The sequence below is a fragment of the Cuculus canorus genome, chromosome 1, assembly GCF_017976375.1.
Source record: "Cuculus canorus isolate bCucCan1 chromosome 1, bCucCan1.pri, whole genome shotgun sequence".
Lineage (NCBI taxonomy): Eukaryota > Metazoa > Chordata > Aves > Cuculiformes > Cuculidae > Cuculus > Cuculus canorus.
The window spans coordinates 163,773,655-163,786,671 of NC_071401.1; the positions used below are offsets into that span (position 1 = coordinate 163,773,655).

The window sequence follows — 13,017 nt, forward strand, 5'->3', positions numbered from 1 at the left end:
ATACATGTCAAATACATAAAATACATGACAAATACATAAATATTTCTTTCACTTGGCTGAACAAGCAAACGAAACTCCCCAAGCACATTACAATCTTTGTGGCAAAGCATTTTGTGTTTTGCAAGAAAGGGTCTATGGAGGAACATACAGTTCCCAGGCTCTTCTTTCCCCTGAAAAATGACACTTGTTAAAAGAAACAAGTTTCTCTGTTTCCCACAAGCCACAATAAAATTTATAAAAGTTTCAAAATAACTAGACTAAATATATTGATGCTTACATAGAAAATACTTTGAACAATGGTTAAAGTACCATAATGCAGATTTCCATATGAAGCTTTATTTGGCCATTTTCTGGATATAAGTACAACAGTTGCACTTAGTAAAGCACCATCTCCATTTTCCACACCTTTGATAAAACTAAAAGTTCTGAATAAAAAGACAGTAGCAATTTAATTGAAGGCATAACACAGCAAGAAGTATGATTCTTTTTAGTAGTTTCTGTAATCGAAGTCCCTTCTTCTCTTCCTTAGATGCAACATTTTTATTCTCCTCTGTCTACTCTCTTTCTTTGATATCTGGGCTTCCATTTCCAAAAGAAAAAAAAGAAGCAGTATAGCAATGGGACAGAAGATTTTATTCCATGTTTTGATTGCTTTTTTAACAGTGTTTCAACAGTGCTACATGTTCACTGCAACACCCAAAGAACCGAATATCCTATCTTTTATCCAAATTGTCTCCTTAATTATCTAGAACTTTGTGGTTCCAATGGATAAAAAAAAAAAAAGTTCTTTTAAATATTTACTAGTGAAAAAGTAAGTGGAAGTAATAATCCAAAACATGCTTAATTTCAGACATAGGAGGAGACAATGGTAAAAACTGTGTAGTTAACTATTTAATATCTTACAAAATTATCTGCAATAGTTTTTATTTATACCTTTTTCTGAGCTTAAAAAATAAGAAATATTAGACGATAGCCCTAAATAGACTTAATCACATTATATATGTTTTCTCAGTTCACACAGTAACAAATAATAGCCATTTTAGGTTTGGTTTTTTTTTAATGTCTCTAACTTCCAGCCTCATGTTTTTTTCCAGTGGGCATTATTTTTTCAATATTGATCCAATCTCCACTTCTTTCTTTTATGGCAAAAAAAAGAAGACAGAAGGAAATAAAAGCAAACAACAAAACAATTCCTGGCCCTGAAAAATGTTGACAAAAATTCAACTAGATTGCTCCAAACTATAGAACTGCTTAAGATCAGCAGATGCCAGAGAGATCCATTATTTATTTCAAGGATGTCTCACATAACAGTCACCAATTCCAGCTCCATAAGAATTCTTCAAAGCATGCAATGAAAGATACCCAGAGCTACCTTGCTGCTTCATGTCCATTCCTATTCCTTTTTCCAATATAACATTACATTGCTTCAACATATTTACATCATGTTCTATGGTACTACAATATATTAAAAACATTTTTTGCATCTCTCATTTAAATTGAAGCATTCATGCATTTCCTCACATTAGCAAGAGAGATTGTGTTGAGAGACTTTACTTAGTAGTTGCTCTGCTTAATCTCTTTCAGTACACGGAATCTCACTGTAAACAATGCAAATTTGAAAGGCTACATTAGTAATTTATTACTACAATAAAATCTGTGTAGAAAACACTCACATAGAAAATTAAAAGGAAAAATATACAACATCAATTTCAACCTTGTTTTTAATTCTTCAAAGAAAAAATTATCTTGTAAGACTTAGATGTTCTGTGACTAATTTCTAGAGTGAAATAAAAAGGAAGAAAGTTATAACAAATGAAAAAAATGAAGGTTTTTTTTTGTTTGTTTGCTTTTTCTTCTTTCTCCAAAGCTACCAACAGAAATGTGTATCTTTACAAAATCACTCATGGCACACATGATGCCTAAAGTTTTAAATTTTCAGTCAGTTTTCCATATCCATATATCCTTCTACTGGTATTCGTGACAGGTAGTCCTCTGATTTGGGATAACATAGAACATGAATTTCTGACAGTACTCTGGCAATGCCTGAAATTTTTAACTCCAGAGGGACATTACCAACACCTAGCTAATATTTAGGGTTAAACTTCAATTTGAGCAACGGATCATTAGTACCACCATGATATAGTAAAGGCAGATTAAACTTTATGTTATTATTTTATCATTCAATTAAAAAAAAAAAACCAAAAAAAATCCCAAACCATGGAACAAAAATATCCTATATGTTGAGATTCTAATAAAATTCAACACCATGCTCATATTTAAAAGTTATTGTCAAGACATGGAGGACTTCTGGTGGAAAGTACTGCTTTGCCTACAACAACTAGACCATATGTGATCTGGTCAGACAGAGGATGGCAAGGAAATGATCTCAAACTGGACTATCACATTTTTAGCCTTGCTTGACTGTGAGTTTGTTGATATCTTGAGTAATTCAAGTTTTGACATTTAATTCACCACTTTAGCTGACAAGGCTACAGAGAACTCTTTCCCAATCTCTTCACTCAGTAATCAAGTGGTTCATGTTTCTGGTTTCTGTTGTTGGACAGATAAACTAGAAGAGAATTCTGTTTTTGAAGCATTCCTCTACTAAGTGGCATATTCCAGAGGTAGGGTACTGTTGTATTATTTCTTAATTGCTCTTTTCCTCTTGTCTACTTTGGTCAAAAAGTGGCACCTCTGGCTGTGGATGCTGCTACATGTAAGGTATTACAGAAGGAAAAGGATGAAAACAAGTAAACCTTTGCTGAAGACCTCCAACGGATAACAGTGAAAGTTTTTTCACCATCAAGGAAATTACCATTCCCACAGACTTTTGCAGGGTGAGAGCAGAGTAAGGAAATATTTTTTTAAGTAATTCTGCATTTGTGCAGGAACTATTTCTTGGAGTCAGGAGGTCACCTGATGTGAAAGTTAACTGCATCAACAGAGGGACAATGAATGGGATGAAAGGTCGATCAGCAGGAATACACCAGTACCTTCATATATAGCTCTGCCTCTTGAATGGGGATGTGTCAGAAAAGGATTTTGAGTGGAGGAAGCATTAGGGATGAGTTAGGGATGGAAAACCTAGAACATTGTGGTAGCCACTGACAAACTAGCTGAAGTCAAACACCTAAAAATATAGAAAGACATTCCGTTGAATATGCAGTAGGAAAACTGCTAAGTTGTGTCTCACTACTATGGGCTATGATGACACCATGGGTCACAGATACTGCAATGTTTTACAGTCTTTATGTCAATATAACACTACATCCTCTTTAAAAGAAACAAAGAAGCCTAAATCACGCTGTGAAATAAATTGTATTCTCAGTAACATAAAGGGCACTTGGAGGGTTTGACAGCATGACAGGATGGGGAAATGCCATAAAGCCATCTTGTTGTGTCTGCCTGCAAACCCTATAATAGACAATTACCCTCCTAAAAAGGAGACTGTTAGAATAAACTTGCTGACTCAAATTTTCATTAGTATTTTTCTCCTTTACTTGTGGCTGTACTAGTTTCTTCCTCTGCTCCTTGACTTCATGTTAAACGATGTGCCAACATCCACATCAATAAGACTGTGAAGGTCAGTCAGTCTGGAGCAAGAGATGGTACTCATGACTGAGGAAATCAGGGTCTGGATGCTGTTGATCTCACTGGCTGTAAACGTACTGTAGCATAAACAATGTTATCTGCTTGAACACTGTTCCCTTCCCAGGCTCATCCAACTCTGTTTCAAGAAAGGGTAAAGGACTACTCCATCTCAAGTGATGTGTCAGTTCTGAGGTTCACCAAGCCATACACTGGATTTTAGAATCATCTTCTGTGGGAGAGTTCCCATGCCCCCATGGAAGTGTCTTACTTGTGCTCATTGACTGCTGTGATTTGGTGGCGGTGTCTTGATCTGGTCACTATGATTCCTATTCCAATAATCCTTTCTCCAGAGGCCAATGGCATCAAGGACAGCAGCTCAGGACTGATTTCAAACTCATGGTTCAGTTCCTCTGCTTGGATTCACAGTGCATGAACTCTCAACCAGCTGGGATTGTTCCAGCTCATGGAGGGTGAGCAAGCTCAAATCTCCTGACAGAAGGTCATGGCTCCAGAAAGCTTAACAACTTTTCCTCCACCTCCACCCAGAAAAACATACTTTGATGAAAGCTTATGCTCTTAAGGTATGGTAATTAGAAACATTTTAAAAAGGAAGTAACAAGATGAGTAGCAGTACTAACCCTAAAGAGGTATATGACTTTCACCAGTCTTTAACCTCAGACTAATTTAATTCTTTTTATGAGATGTTTCAGGGTTTTTTACTGTACGCTATCTAGACCGCTACAGTTTGTCATCTCAAATTAAAGCGTTTGTAAAATGAGAAGTATTTGTATACATTTTTGTGACCCAGTCTGAATAGCAAAACTACCAGATCTATTTGTTTTTACACCTGTCAAACAACAAATGTCGCTAAAAGAAAACACAAGAGATAGCCATTTATAATACTGATTTGATGTGACACATACATGTACATAGGAAATTACAAAAAAAAAAAGAAAAAACCCCCCCAGGTTCATAAATAATTTAATAATCCTTGAAGTTCAGCCATGAACAGCATCATGCTGTGGTATCTTCTTCAAAGACAACAGATACATGGTTATAGATATAGCTCATCTATACAAATATGCATGATTTAGAAAAGTCTCAAATATTCATGACAAAATAAACAAATGAAATGTAGTATAGATACCAAGATTTTCCAGCACCGTGCAAAAATTAAAATTAAAAAGAACAGTGGAAAAGGTATGTCACTTTTTGTGTATTTTTCAGAACACACTATACTATGGTTACACCGTACATACATATTCGTTCATAATTATTGAAAAATATAGTTCCAAACATAATCAAGGCATACGTGTTTTAAAATGTACACAGAGATAGCACACTGCCAAATCTATTGGAATTAAATAGATTATTCGTGAGAATCTACTTCAATTTTTTTGTAATACATCTTCGGCTAAGCATTTTTTATATATATATATATATATATATATATTTAAGCTTGATATAAGGAAGAATTTCTTCACCATGAGAGTGGTGAGGCGCTGGAACAGGTTGCCCAGGGAAGCTGTGGCTGCCCCATCCCTGGAGCTGTTCAAGGCCCGGTTGGACGGGGCCTTGGGCAGCCTGATCTAGTGGGAGGTGTCCCTGACCATGTCAGAGGGGTTGGAACTAGATGATCTTTAAGGTCCCTTCCAACCCAAACTATTCTATGATTCTATAATTGTATTGAGTTTTGTAAAGAACAGAAAATCTTCTCAATGAAAATCTATTTTTCTGCCATAATTTTACAATGCATAACTATTAATTTGATGCTACAGAAAAGTTAGAAATTTCTTCTCACCCAACTCTTCCCCCAGGTAAGATCGACTTGTGATGAGATGCAGCAATAACATATAAGATATATGTTTCACAGGACCCTGCTAAAATGAAGACACATAATGACAATCACTTCCTATTGAGAGACAGGTACATGACATGAATGAGGTCTTTCTGACGCCTTCAACACAAGTACTGAGGTAAATACTACACTAATATATTAATATGGACTTTAGAGGTATTAGGCATATACATGCATGTAAATCTAACTTCTATGGCAGCTATGAAAGGTGGTACCTTCACTTGTGTCCCTCTGACCTCTGTAAGGCAAATTGGTGGCAGACTGCTAAAAACCCGATATAATAGTGAAAAGAAGGAACAAGGAACAATATAAAAGCAAAAAGTAGATTTTTTTTTTTAAATTCACTGACTTAAACACCAATATGTATAAAAATGGCTGAAGTTGTGGCAATGGTTTCATTGCTGTGACAATGCTGTTAAAGACATGCATACAAACCAATAGTCAATTTTCTTATCTAATTTGAAAAACAAATGAATGCAGGCAGACTACCAAAATCCATTCATGCTTCTTTTCATTAAAATATAATATGGTGGATTGACCTATGTAGTATAATCTAGTAAAGCAGCAAATAAAATTAAAATAAGTGCATTTTAAATTAAGTGCATTTTTTTATTTGTGTTTGAAGAAATGCAAGCAATGAATGTCTCATGCTGAAACTGGAAATAGCAGATACGAAATCAATACAAACATGGTGAAATTTTACTTTGTCTTAGTAGTAATACTATTTCTATGTTACTCACAATGACACAAGTGCTGGTATATTTTTCTGAACAACAGAGGCATAGATCAGTCACATCCCGAAGTAATGCGTTTAATGAAACACAGTTTCCAAGAGAAATATAGAACTATAAAATCCCTAATCATGCATAATTGTTAATAATGTCTCCCAGTACCTTAGCTATGTATGTATTAGTTGTAAAGATCTAGCAAATAATGTTTATTTGAAAGAAAACATAGTATGGGTTTCAAAGTAGCCAAAACATTAGATGATATTAAAAAATACTGGAAGCACAACTTTATACAAATTAATTTCAGTCAGAAAACAAAACCAATACCTTAACTAGAATCAGATCGCAACCCTGTCTTTGATTAAGAGAAAGTAATGCAATTGTGGTGCAGCCACAAATTCTGCCTACCTTATTAGGAAGAGAAATTGGTCTTTAGAAGTAACCTCTCTACCAACATGACAAGATTAATATCTCTCCATTCCATGGCGGTAAGCTGAATGAAAGGCGCTACTCGTTGCGAGTAGCTCCTGCCTAACCATTTGTGATGGAAACCCAGCAGACCTTGCTCTGACTTCTACTAGGCAATGGCTCACCTGCTGACAACACAAGGCTGGAAAGAGACATATCTAAATAACACTAAATTCGTCACCCACAGCTAGCTTGGGCCGTAACAGCAGTCACTCATTCCAGATGTTTCACACAGTCCACTGGAATCTCTGACTGGACTTAATATGTCCATGGCTAGCTCTTAAAGCCCAGTTTTAGGAGCTGCCAGTTACCCTAAGAGATCTGCACTTTTGAAGAAGAAATTCTTCCTCCTTCAATGAAGGAACTGTCAAGCTATGACCAGAACTGTTCCGAGAAGGAAAAAAGTAGTTCCTGGTAACTGTCAGAGAAAGAAGTTAAGCACCCCGTATCTTTCCCAAAGAATTCAAAAAAGTGAAGGTCTACAGGCTCTCTTACCTGCAGCTTGTGGAATGATACATCTACAAGTGATCAAGAGGTCAGTTTGGTGAAGAGCTGCCTAGGAAATAAGGAAGTCTGTCTTTTCCAGTAAAGGACTGCCTAATCAATCAGGAGAGGTTTCCATCAAGTTCCAAAGGTTACTTTCCTCAGGAGAAAAAAAAAATTAAAAAATCATCCAATACGCGACAAGCACAGGAGCAGACTGGTGGGGTCACAGCCACAAGGCAACTTGAAAAGACCACAGGCACAGACGAAGAAGGGACTGTAGCACAGAACTCTTGGTGAATTCATCACTTACAGGAACTAGAATTTTAAGAGATCCATATTTGTCCCATCTTAGTCTATTTACTTTTCATTCATCTTATATGAAGGTAGTTGTGAATAATATTTGTTTACATTGTACAACATTTTAAACCAGAGGCATTAACCATGCTTACCTTATCCATCCAATTTAAATTTTCCAATAAGAGAAGAAAGTTGTATATCTCATGAGACATGTAAAGAATAAACATGTGCTTCTGCCAGCTGTTCTTTTGCTAATGATTCTATTTTTTCTCTCTTACTCTGCTTAAGTCCCAATATACATGGAGAGTTTTGTTTGATTATTCATGGCTGTTTGCTTTTCTAATATAATGTCCTTTCTTTTTCAGTGGGTATGAACATCTATGCCAAGATATTTCAGCACACTATGCCTCAGTTTTGTTGCTCACATTTTTATATAAGTAAAACTGGAGGCAATCTATTCTGACTCCATGTAAAAAGATGAAGAAATCAGAAAAAATGCAGAAAATGCAGATGAGCAATAATTCATATATACCTAGTTAATTACACTCTAATTAAAATTAAAGCTAATTGGAGATTTTTTCCTTGTTCTTCTGAGATTTCTTTTTTGTTTGTAAGCAAATCTGGTCATTGCCTATTTTAAGATATCATTTCATATCTGGCTCATAAAATGTGTATGAACTTTCTTTCTACTGGACAACAGAATATGAGGAAGTTCCCCAAAAATTTATTTTTATTTGGCCTGCCTTCCTTAATTCAAATGAATAATGCTTACCAATACCAGCGGAAATAAGAAGTTTGGTGAATAAATGACAGCCTTTGAATAGCTTTAGGTATTAAGTGATTAGGATGAAGAGTGAAAACAAGTCTAGAGCCTCTACTTCCCAGCCTCAGATCTGCATTGTGAGCACCACTAGCTCTCACTAAAGTCAATTGGTACCTCTATTTGCTCTAGAATTACAAGGCAATCTCACTGTATGGTATTATTACTGGTTTTGAGAGGCCTGAGGGAGGTGAGAGCCAAAGCTGTCACATAGGAGTTCCTAAGTTAGTGCTGCTCCAGTGCTCATAATGGCTTTTGGCACATGTAAGTTAGAGCAGGAAATACTGGGCTCCCCTAGGAAGCAGGGCTGTCCAGAGCTGAAGAGTTTGCAACTCCACCTTTCCCACTCCTGATGCTTTTCCCTAGATCAGTGCCAAAGCTGCTAATTTAAAGGAATATTCCTCTGAGCCCACTCTGTTGTTAGAAGCTTTTTACAACTCTAAAGGACAGAGCAAAGATAAATGTGTCACTAAAAATAACAGAAAGATAGTGTAGGCTAATTAAAATCTATAGCCAAATTGCAGAAATGCTAATTACAGTGTTCTCTACTAGACTGGAATCTGTGTTCATTCAATCTAGCTGTTCTTGCCAGGACATCTCAGAAATGTGACAGGTTGCTCAAAAGAGGTCTTGGATCAGGCCCTAAAGCAGATCATTACACATACAATTCAACTGAACTTTCTATCAAATATGACATCTAAATCTCAATAAGTTTTGTCACTACCTGGCCCAGAAGTTAAAACAGTCTGGCTTTGAAAAGGTGCATGCTATTTAATTTAGAATACAGAAGTGCTTACAGAAACAGAACATCCAGTAGTCTTAATGTTTAATTCTCTTTGTTGCTCTGCTTAATCATTTCTATCTCACACCCTACAATAGCATTGGAAATGGGTTCGCGAATACAAATTCTCCTTCCTCTAATAAAAAAGAACATTGACATCTGTAAGTAAAAAGAACCCAAATAACTGATGCATTGTCCTTACACTATGTTTTTTCCTTCACTTTGAGCTGTCATTTCAGGATATCTCAGCCATAGCTACCCATTTCCATCAGTGTGCAGAACTAGGAACTTAGTTCTAGGTTTGCTTCAGAGTTCCGTGTTTGAAAATAATTTGTTATGTTCAAAGTCCCCTTCTGTTCTCAGTGTCCATGAGAAAGACATCGAGAAATACAAAGCGGAAGGGAGCCTCCAACATTTGGCTGGAAATGATTCAGCTAACAAAGAAAAAACAAAGTATCCCGGCATCAGGAGAAATACTTCTTCCTGAAACTCCCTAAGTATTTCTTGTATGAACAGCAAACATATTCAGACACATTTTTCAGTTGAGCCTTCCCACACATGTTCACTTTTAGGATGTTTACTGGTGAGAAGTGACTTAAACACACTGTGAAGTTACCCACTGGTAAATAAGGCAGGCCCATAATATCAGATATTCAGTTGAAGACTGAATTCAATAGAAAACAATCAACTAAATTAGGCGTCAGCAACATAAGACAGACTGCCTAAAATAGGAGGAAAAAAAAAAGACACCCCTCTCCCCATAATTTCTCGCATTGTGCACATAAGTGTAAAAGGTGGTTGCTTGATTCATGATGCATTTATCTTCCAAAACAAATGATGTTTCTTGACTTCCTCTCTCAAACTACAGCACTAATAAGACAGCTACCTGAATTTCTAACTGGAATTCTGTGAGGGTTTAAATGGAAGCTGACCATTAAGCATACCACGACAGAAAACTCTGTTTATTTGTGACATTCTATAATCTACATATTTTAATTTATTCTGAAATATTTCTCATTTTTGAAAGGAATCCTGCAAATTTCTATGATTTTACTACTTCCTTTCAAATTTACTAATAACATGCTGGTTTGTTGCACTGAGAACAAAGACTTATGCAATGGCTGGTGTGAGTACACCTTGATTAACTTCATTAATATTGTCTTCTGGCAATCAAAAATGGTAAGTTATTTTTCTTTTGCTACCTCAGCCTGCTGTCCTATCTTAATAGGATGGCTTTGGCATAGAAATGTTCTCCGTATTCACTGCAGAGCATCTATCAGACGTGGCTAATATCCCTAAATTCCATAGAAAACATGCTTTTTTATAAAAAAAACCCCTCATAGCACACAATGAACTAACATTACTAAGGATTGGTTTTTAAATACTTAAAAATATTTTCTATATTTTTCTATTGAAATTCTGTAGATTTTAAAAAGATGAAGTCTTCTGTACCTAACATTATGAGCTAGATTCCCTACTGCAAGTCTTTTTGTGAGCAGTTCCTAACAGCTGTACAAACATCAGCCACAATGTACAGGCACAATGCCAAGTAGAAAATTACCAAACAGATGAAAATATCATGTCTTTGCTGAAATTGTTACTTTCCAGCAAATTCTAAGGCATACACATGAACAGTACCATCTCGATTGTTTAGAGTTCAAAGTGATTGTTTAGTCTTGAGAAAAGAAGGCTCAGGGGGGATCTTACCAATGTGTATAAATATTGAACAGGAGTGAGAAAAGAAGATGGAGCCAGACTCTTCTCAGTGATGCACAGTGAATGGACAAAAGGCAATGGGCACAAATGGCATACAAAAGATTCTATTTAAACAGAAGGGGAAAAAAGCTTTTATACTGTAAAGGTAATCAAACACTGGAACAATTCACTGAGAAAGGTTGAGGAGTCTCTGTGCCTGACGATACACAAAACTCAACTGGACACAGTCTTGAGTTATCTGCTCTAGCTGATTCTGCCTTGAGCAGGATGATTGGACTAGATGGTGGCCTGGGTCTCCTTCTGTCCTCCTCCATTCCACAACTTTTTATATCAAATTCAAAGTGAATCCTATTTACCATAATCAGTCATTAATTTTCTGAAAAAAATAATTGCTAGAATAAAAAAAACAAGTGATCATAGAATGTAGAATCTGAAGCTTTAGTCTTCAAAAATCAACTACCTAGTTCTACAGAAAAGCAAAAATTATCCATTTCATAGATGCTATTTTCTACATGAGTTTTTAATAGTCATACAGATGCAAGATAAGGAAATAAAGACATGATTTTATATTGCAGTAAATAATGGGGCTACGTGACTTCAACAATCCTTTTGTGTTTAAGATGGCTTTAAAAAGAATCCTCACAATTTTCCCTGCCTCATTTGTAGTCTATACCACATTACAACTTTTATATTTAACACGTTAAGACGACAGGAATTACATCAGTCTGTTCAAGCCCAAGCATATGGTCATGAAAAACTAACAATAACATCAATATGTTCTTACAATGTGATAAATATTATGCAGTCAATGCATTTTCCTGACTAAGAGGTTGATTTATTTGCAAAACTGATGTACCAGGAAATGTCAATTAAAGATTAAGAAACAGACATTCAACTCACATAGACACATTTATAAAAAAGTGACATTAATCATGTTCCAAGGAGGAAACTCAGTTAAGTTTATCCATAACATTAATGAACGAGGATGAATATAGTCTGAGCCTCCCTCTTCTTCCTGCCCTGTCCAAACTCAAATTTTCTATATTTCAGCATTCAACAGCAATGAACACTGCCACATAAACTCCTCACACCTTAAAACTGAACTGACAGGACTAGCACTATGCACTGATACACTTCCATTTTCTGTGGCATTTGACATGGCTAGTCTTTGCTTTAGTTCCCTCCTGTTCCTAGTGGGATGAGAGGGGCCTAAGGCAATTTTTAAAAAATCACATAATAAGTAGAAAAGAAAGACTTAAGTAGCTTTTAGAGCAAAAGAGTGCTCCTAATCCTCTGTGGTTTAGATGAAGCAATTCCCAAACTCACGTTTACCACATATTTGAAGCTCGCAGAACTATCTAGCAGTTATCTAGCAATCATTAACATGATACAACGAAAAATAATATTTTAATGCTAGTTTCAGAAAACTACAACTAAAGAAACATCATGAAAATTAAGCAAGTTAATTTCAAATTAACAGCTGAAACTTTATTAATTCAGAAAGGTAATTTCAAATGAGGAGTAGATTCTTAACAAGAATTTTTAAATGGGGAGCAAAAGCATAGGACATTAACTCTTCCCAAAGTATATCCCATTTCCCAGCAACCACGATCAGAGGATAAGCGTTATAACAGATCAACTGGAAAGCAACCATTTTGGTGAATAAAAAAGAACTACTCAGAGCTCTTCGCCAAGCACGTGTCATTCATCCACTTGAAAAGATAAGAAAGAAGGATAAAAGCTGAGATTCTGAAGCAGCTAAGTTGATGTTAATTGATCCAACAAATTTTAATTGACAAGTATGATTTATAATCAAAAAAAGAAAGGCATAAGGTTAGAATGTGTGGACACTTCTATGAAAAAAACCAAACCAAATCCCAAAATCTCAAACTTTCAATAGCTAATCTTGTTCAGCAAATCTCTACCGTACACATGAAAGTTCAGACTTATTTACCATTGCTTTATGAAATCCTGCTTTATATAAACAGAATCTTCTTCTAACGCAAGATGTAGAACACTTCGATGGGGGCGAGGAGGAAGGAGAGAGTCACATCTGATAAATTATGGATCAGCCAAGCATTGACAGGAATAAAAGGTATCAATGCAGCTTCCAATTCTTAATTAAACATACTCCATGAAGAATAAGATGTAGATCAAAAATTTCTGCATAACTGTAGTTTGTAACTGCAGAGTGGAGACAGTTATTTCTTAAAAAATCCACATCAAAATCAGCAGCATCAAAATCAGCGCAAGCAGTGAAGCTGCACATACT

The 13,017-nt window shown here is 35.8% G+C and overlaps 1 protein-coding gene across 7 annotated transcripts in view; it reads right to left on the reverse strand.

Moving 5' to 3' along the window:
- The window catches only part of PPFIA2 (PTPRF interacting protein alpha 2), a 321,457-nt gene that overhangs the window by 270,788 nt on the left and 37,652 nt on the right, over nucleotides 1-13,017 (reverse strand). The window lies entirely within an intron of this gene.